General features: G+C 66.6%; 1 non-coding gene across 1 annotated transcript; it reads left to right on the top strand.

Moving 5' to 3' along the window:
- The first annotated feature begins 99 nt into the window (after nucleotides 1-99).
- On the top strand, nucleotides 100-172 carry TRNAR-UCG (transfer RNA arginine (anticodon UCG)). The gene has a single exon. It is a non-coding gene; the product is annotated as a tRNA-Arg (tRNA).
- The last annotated feature ends 6,945 nt before the right edge of the window (nucleotides 173-7,117 follow it).

Raw genomic sequence — 7,117 nt, 5'->3', positions numbered from 1 at the left:
GTCCCGTGCCTCTCCCCCCCAGCGCCACCCCCGCCGCGGACGTGGTACGGTCCGCCGTGGCGGGCTCAGTAGGGCGCGCGGGAAGGCGGTGGTAACGGCGGCCGCGTGGCCTAATGGATAAGGCGTCTGACTTCGGATCAGAAGATTGCAGGTTCGAGTCCTGCCGCGGTCGTAGCAGGAGCGCCCGGTGGCGGTGTCCATTTTTGCTGCCGTCGGCCGCGGTCACCCCCGTTTATACTCGTGTTTTTAACGGGAAAAACGTGGGCGGAGCCGGAGCCGGAGCCCGGTCGCGCTTGTAACGCGAGTGGGGTAGGGGGAGCGGTCCCGCAGCAGCGCGGGGGCCCGCATGGCGTCACCCCGGTCCTGCGGGGACCCACGCTGCATCCCGCTCCCGGGCTCCCAGCTGGGGGGTGGCAGGGCCAGTAGCCACCATCCTGCTCCCCGCAGCCACCCCTCGGTTCACGTCACGCCGTTACGGGGCTCCGCACAGAGCCCCCCAGCCGCCCACGGCTCCGTGCCTCCCGGCCCCGCACCTCCCAGCTCCGAGGGACGGCGTGGAGGGAGCGGGGATGCGGGGTCCCCTCGCCGGCCCGGCCGGGGTGGGTGGTGCGTGGGGTGCCTGTGGGGGCCGCCGGGAGCCCCCGCTGCTGGGGCGTGTGGCACGGGTGGGGACAGCCTGGCGAGCAGGGACAGAGCAGTGGCCAGAGAGCCACAGATGAGTGTAGGGTGCAGGGTGACAGGCCGTAGGGTGCAGGGTGACAGGCTGCGGGGTGCAGGGTGACAGGCTGTAAGGTGCAGGGTGACAGGCCGTAGGGTGCAGGGTGACAGGCCGTAGGGTGCAGGGAGACAGGCCGTAGGGTGCAGAGTAACAGGCCGTAGGGTGCAGGGAGACAGGCTGTAAGGTGCAGGGTAACAGGCTGCAGGGTGCAGGGTGACAGGCTGTAGGGTGCAGGGTGACAGGCCGTAAGATGCAGGGTAACAGGCTGTAGGGTGCAGGGAAGGGGCTGCAGGGTGCAGGGTGCGGGGATCAGGAGGTGCTGGGCTCAGGGCAGGGGGTTGCAGCTCCCCGCCCCCCCGTAAGGGCTCTTCTGGCCAGGAAGGTGGCTCCTGGCCGCGGGCAACCTGACCTTGGCGCCGCAGGGTGCGGAGCCGTGCCGTGCCCCACCGAGCCGCCAGGTGGCGCTGCGGCCCCGCCGCTGCCGGTGGCGCCGGGCCGGTTCCCACGGGGCCGGGACCGTCGGGGCGCGGGGGCCGCCGCGGGCCCGTCCCGCTCTGCGCCCCCGCGGGGGCAGCGGGCGGGGGGCACCGGGCACTGTGACCCCCCCGCCGCCTCTCCCGGCCCCCGCGGAGCTCCAAAACCGGGGTGCAACCCCCCCAGCCCTGCACCGGCCCCGCGGGGGATGCCCGTGCTCAGCCCCCCCCATACCGGGGGCTTGAGGTTTCGCGGTCCCTCCGCGGGCACGGCGGGGAGCTGGGGTTGCGGGGCCGGCGGGGAGGGATGCTCCGGGGCTGCGGGTGCTCTGGGCGGGAGGGAAGAGCCGTGAGCTGCGCTGGGGCGAAGCAGGGAAGTGTTTGGGGACCCCCCCGGCTGCGGGGTGGCTCTGGGGAAGGAGCCGGGTGCGGGGGACATGTTCTCTCCTCCGCTGCATTATGTTAACGCCGATCTCCTCTTATTTGGGGTCTCTGATATACCTATTTTTATCGTGGTCGCAAAAAAAATACATTTTAAAAAAATCCAAACCCGCCCCACCAAAAAATTCCCTCCTCCCGCAAGCGGAAAAAAATAAATTTTCCCTGAAATTATTCTCCCCGCTTTATTTTTTTATACATATATTTCATTTTTTCTGAAGCCCTCGCGGGCGGCAGCGCCATGGGGAGGGTGGATGACACAAGCCCCGCCGCTCTGCCCGCAGGCAGGACCGGGCCGGGGCTGCCTGCACCTCAGCGGGTGCGGGCAGGGAGGTTCGGCAAGGCGCGGCCAAAAACCAAAATCACCACCATAAAAAAAAAAAAAAAACAACGAAATAAACCCCCAAATCCGCTGTTTCAGCAGGGCTGGTATGCATAAATCGGGATGGGGTGTGTAGTTTGTTTGGGTTTTTTTATACCCTAGGCTCTTTGTCTGTCTGTCTGTCGGGGAAGCATCCCCATCCCCGTGCGCGCCGTCGGGGCCCGGCGACTTTCTCCCCCCCCCCCCCCCCCCAGCCTCCTTGGAGACTCCGCTCCCTGCCGGGGCTCGGTGCTGTCGGTGGGATAATGGGGCGGTGGGACTTTGTTTAACCCCGTTGCCCCCGGGGCCACGGGTCAAGGGCTTCCTCTTCCCCCGGGGCACGACGGAGAGGCCGGCGGTGGCAACGGGAGGAACGCGGCGGGGCGGGGGGGGCGGCGGCCGCCCCCCCCCGCCCCGCCGCGTTCCTCCCGTTGCCACCGGCGTGGGACCCCCGTAAACCCCCATCGCTCCCCGGCATCGAAAGCCTGGGGACGGCTCCGGGTGGGTGTTTTGGGGGAGCAAGGAGCAGCCAAACAGCACCCCGGGGGGGGGGGGGGGATGCAGAGAAACTGCCCCTGCCCTCCAGCATCCCCCCGGCTCTGCCTTCCCCTCCCGGCTGGAGGAAGCCTCTTTTAACGGGGTGCTGGTTTTAACGGGGTTTTACCCCCCCCCCCTCCGCAGGCAGAGGTACCTCAGCCGACCCCACCCCGGGAGCCAAGAAACGGGAGAAACGGGCAATTTTTATAGGTACGGGGTGACGTGGGAATCCGTGCCCAGCACCGCTCTTTCAGCTTTTTTTTTTTTCCCCTCCTGAAATAACCCTTCCCTGCAGCTCGTACCCCCCTTTTCCAGCTCGCACCCTCTTTTCCAAGCTGGGGAGGGGGCGGGGGGGGGGAAGGGGAAAAAAAAGAAAAAAGCAGCCCCCCACATCCCGCTATTTTGCTGCTCGGGAGACGAGCCCCGGAGCTCCCAAAGTGAGCGATGGAGAGGGCGAGGGGAGGCGGGCGGGAGCCGGCTCCGAGGTGGAGGGGTCGGGGGTGGGATGGATGGGGGGGGGCGGGGGGGAAGGACCCTCCTTTTCGGGATTAAGGGAGAACCGGCGAGGGAGGGAGGCTGGCGGCACGGCGGGCATCCGAGGTAAGTCCCCCTCCTGCCCGCAGCCCCGGGACCGGAGCCCGGGAGCTGCCGGTGCTGCTGGGGGCGGGGGGGGGATGCTTTGGGGGTGCAAAGGAGCCCGATCCTGGGGGGGACCCAGGCCCGCGGCTGCCCCATCCCCCCCCCCCGGGCTCTGCGGGGCCGGGGCCGCTTCGGCGGCTGCGGCTCCCGGGGAAATCGGTGCCGGTTCTCCCGGCCCGGGGGCTGCAGGCGGCCCCTGCCCGCTCCCTCGGGGCTGGGCCGGGGTCCCCCCGGGCGGAGCAGCCCGCGGAGCCCTCTCCCAGCCCCCGGGGCTCCTCCCGTGTGTGTCTCAATTCGCTCAGGCTTGACTTGGCAATAAGCTCTCTCAATAGGGTGACAATAGAGCCCCGGTGGGACCCGAACAAAGAATTTGAAAGTAGTTAAATTGCAGGACACGTCCATCGCCTGGGTGCTTGAATTAAAAAAAAAAAAAAGGAAAAAAAAAAGGAAAAAAAAAAAAAAGAAAAAAATGGGAGAAAAGAAAAAGGAGAGAGACTTTTCTTTGGGCTGGTGAGAAAATGCTCAGGGTAAAAGTTGGTTTGGCGTCTTCATTTCAGCGACAATGGAGCAGAGCTAATTCAATAGGAAACGCGGGGATTTTTTAATGAAAAGACCGCCAGGGTTACACCGAAGTTAAGCTCTTGTGAATTAATTATTAGGGCAAATAAACTGGGGGGGGGAGCGCTCGGGAGGGAGTGTTGCAATTTCTTAATATTCTCCTTTTCGTGTTTAACGACAATGCCATTAGGTTTTCGACTCTGGGTGAGCAAAAGGATTTCTTACACTCCCCGGGAAGAGGAGAAGACGCTTTTTTTTTTTTTTTTTTTTTTTTTTAAATGGTGTTACTTAATTGCTTTTAAAATAAAACACTACGGAATTTGGCAACGAGCTCCGGTTTCTGCTGGCGGTGGCATTTGGGGTTATGTTTCCTTTCGTGGCAACTCGCAGATGCAAAAAGGAAAATAACGGGGGAATTTAAAAACCCGAATGTAAAGGCGAGGCGGCGTGTGCGGCTGTTGCAGACCTCTCGAGCTCGATCGGTTTATTTTTTCCTACATAGAAAACCTGTCTGGGGATCCCTGTGTATTCATCGGGGCGGCGAGAGACTCCCCAGAGCCGCTCCGGGGCACCGGTGGAGTGAATCGGAGATAAAAAAATAGGAGCCGGGTTACACGCAGGAAGGAAGAGGAGGAGAGGTCGGGAGCGGAGCCGAGGTGTGCCGGGAGGGGCTTGGTGCTGGGGGGTTTGGGGGCTTTTTTTTTGCCTTGCTGCAAAGGCTGCGGGCGATGCACCGTGTGTGTAATTCTAGAAGAGGATAAGGAAGAGAGAAATGGAGGGGAGCGGAGGAGGGGAGCGCCGGCGGTACCTGCCGTGCCCGCGCCCCGCTTCCAGCCCGCCACGGCCGCGGGAGCGGGGCTGCGGCCGCCGGGGCTCCGGGGCTCCGGGGCTCGGCCCGGCCGTCGGGGCGGGGGTGGCCCGGCCCGGCCCGGCCCCAGGAGGGACCCCCACCGCCGGGGGCGGGGTCGCAGCCCGGGGGCAGCCGCTGCCCCGGCTCTGCCCGACGGCTGCGGGCGGGCCGGGCCGTGCCGGGCCGTGCCGGGCCGGGCCCGGGAGCCGCGGGGACGTTCAGCATTTGGACAGTGGTGCGGGGCCGGGCCGGGCCGGGCGGGGGCGGGGGAGCCGGGGGCGGTGGCCGGGGGGCGGTGGCGGGGAGCTGCCCGGGGCGGCGGAGGGCAGGGGAGGGCTGCAGCCCTTTCGGGGGGGGGGGGGGGGTTCCTCGAGGGAACGGGGACCCCGCCGAGGGGCTCCCCGGGCTGCGGGGGGGGCCGGCCCCGGCTCTCCCCCCCCCCCGAGAAGCGCTCCCCGGGGCCGGCAGGCAGAGCGGGGTGCCCGGCCATGCGACGGGGCGCCCGGGTGAGCGGCGGCGGCCCCGCGGGAGCGGGCGGGAGAGGGTCCCGCCGTGGGGGGGGACACACGGACACGGGACACGGCCCCCCTCCCCCGCGCAGCCCCGTCCCCGGGGGGTAATTAAGGGGTGAGGCGGAGGGGCTGCGCTTTCTGCTCGGCGGAGCCTGCCAGCCACCAACCCCCGCCGCCACCGCCGCCTTCCTCCCGTCCTCCTCCTCTCCCCCTCCCTCCCCCCGCCTCCTCCCCTCCCCCTCTCCCTCCTCCTCCTCCTCTCCGCCATGGTTGGAGTGAATAGGAGGCTGCCGGGCTGACGTCAGTGCGGGCAGAGCCTGCCGGCGGCGGCAGCTCCTGGCCAGCGACCAGAGCCGGCACCGGCAGCAGCCGGGAAGACGCAAGGAGCTCGGGCAGAGCCGCCCCCGCCGCCCCCGCCGGCCCGCACCCGGGGCTGGGGGCCGCGGGGGCCGCTGCTGGGCCGGGAGCAGCCCTGCCCGCCCCTCTGCCCGCCCGCCCGGGGCCGGGGGGGGTCAGCCCCCCGCCGCCCGCTTCTCCCGGAGACCGCCGTCCTGCCCTCGGCACGGCTGCAAGAGTGAGTGTCGCGGCCGGGCATCGCCGCCTCGGCGGGGCGGCCCCGGGGAGGCGGGAGGGCGCGGGGGGACTTTGCCCCTGGGGGGGACACACAGACGGGCTGCCGCGGGGGAGGAGGGAGGCAGGGAGGGGAGGCGGGGGGGGGACGAAGTTGGGCCGGTCCCCGCCGGGAAGTTGGGCGCCTCCAGGTGCCGGCACCACGCGGGACGGGGACCGGGACCGCCCCACGCCGCTCCCCGGCCCCGGCCTTCCCGTGGCGGGGGACGAGCGGGAGACACGGGGGACCTTTGGCTGCCGGGGCCGCGTTTGCTCCGGCAGCCGCTCCCCGGCTGCCCGGGACGTGGCCGCTCGGCAGCGGGACCTGGGGCGGGCTGAGCCCCGACGGGGCGGCGGGGAGCCGGGGCCGAGCGCTGCCGGGGGGGGCTGCCGGATTGCCCCCAAACGTCCCCCGCTCGCCAGCCGGAGAGGCGGCACCGGGCAAAACGCCTGGACGAGGCCGAGCCTCCCGGGGGCACCCAGGCTTTAGGCCGCGGGAGAAATGCCGGGCTCCCGGGGAAGTTCTTCCTCCCGGTGCAGCGGGGGCTGCTGCGAGGCCTCGCCCGGCGCGGGGGGGGGCAGCGGGGAGCCCCCTCCCCTGCTCGGATTTACCGCCGAGAGCAGCAGCGGGGCCGCCGCTGCCCCTGCCCCGATCCGCCACCGGCTTCTGGTGCTGGAGGATTTATTTTATTTTCCATTTGCTGTATTTCTTTGCTTTGCTTTTAAAAAATAATATTTTATTTCATCCTTTTTTTCTATTTTTCTTTCTTTCTTTTTTTTGTTTTCTTTTATTTTTTGCTTTTTCCATTTTTTTTCTCCCATTCATTCTTCCCTGCTGCTCCTTCCCTTCCCGCGAACGCTGATTTCCTTGGGGTCTGGGTTTTGTTTTGTTTTCTTTTCTTTTTTTTCCCGTATCTCCCTGGAAGTGAAACGCATTTTAGGCCTCAGCCTTAAGGAAACCCGAATCATAGCAGTGCAGGTGGCCTGAGAGCCCGCACCTGGCCGGATCCCCTCGACGTGCCTGCACCCCCGGCCCCGGCCGGGCAGCACCTCGCCCCGCCGAGCGAGGAGGGTCCCGGACCGTCCCCGCCTGGGTCCCGGCCCCCGACGGCCGGAGAGAAAAAAAGAGCAGCCGGGGGCTGGGACGCCGCCGCTTTTTGCCTTTTCAGCGCCGGGGTTTGCTCAGAGGCGGCTTTTAATTGCTAAACAAAGCAACGCGCTTCCTTCGCGCCCGTCGGGAGCTGCCGCTTCTGGGCGAAGCCGGCGAAGCCCCGATTGTGGGAGGAAAAGCAAAAAAAAAAAAAAAAAGGCAAAAAAGCAAATAAAAAAAAAAAAAAAAACAATTAAGAGAAGATGCAGCTCAAGGCGGCGAGGCGCGGGGGGTTACTCCAGGTTGGCTAAAAATAACTTCTCCTAATTAAA

Source organism: Nipponia nippon, unplaced genomic scaffold, assembly GCF_047370975.1.
Source record: "Nipponia nippon isolate SJK-2023a ecotype South Korea unplaced genomic scaffold, ASM4737097v1 scaffold_9, whole genome shotgun sequence".
Classification (NCBI taxonomy): Eukaryota; Metazoa; Chordata; class Aves; order Pelecaniformes; family Threskiornithidae; genus Nipponia; species Nipponia nippon.
Note: the sequence above shows the minus strand (reverse complement) of the source record. Positions and strands in the feature narration are given on the sequence as shown.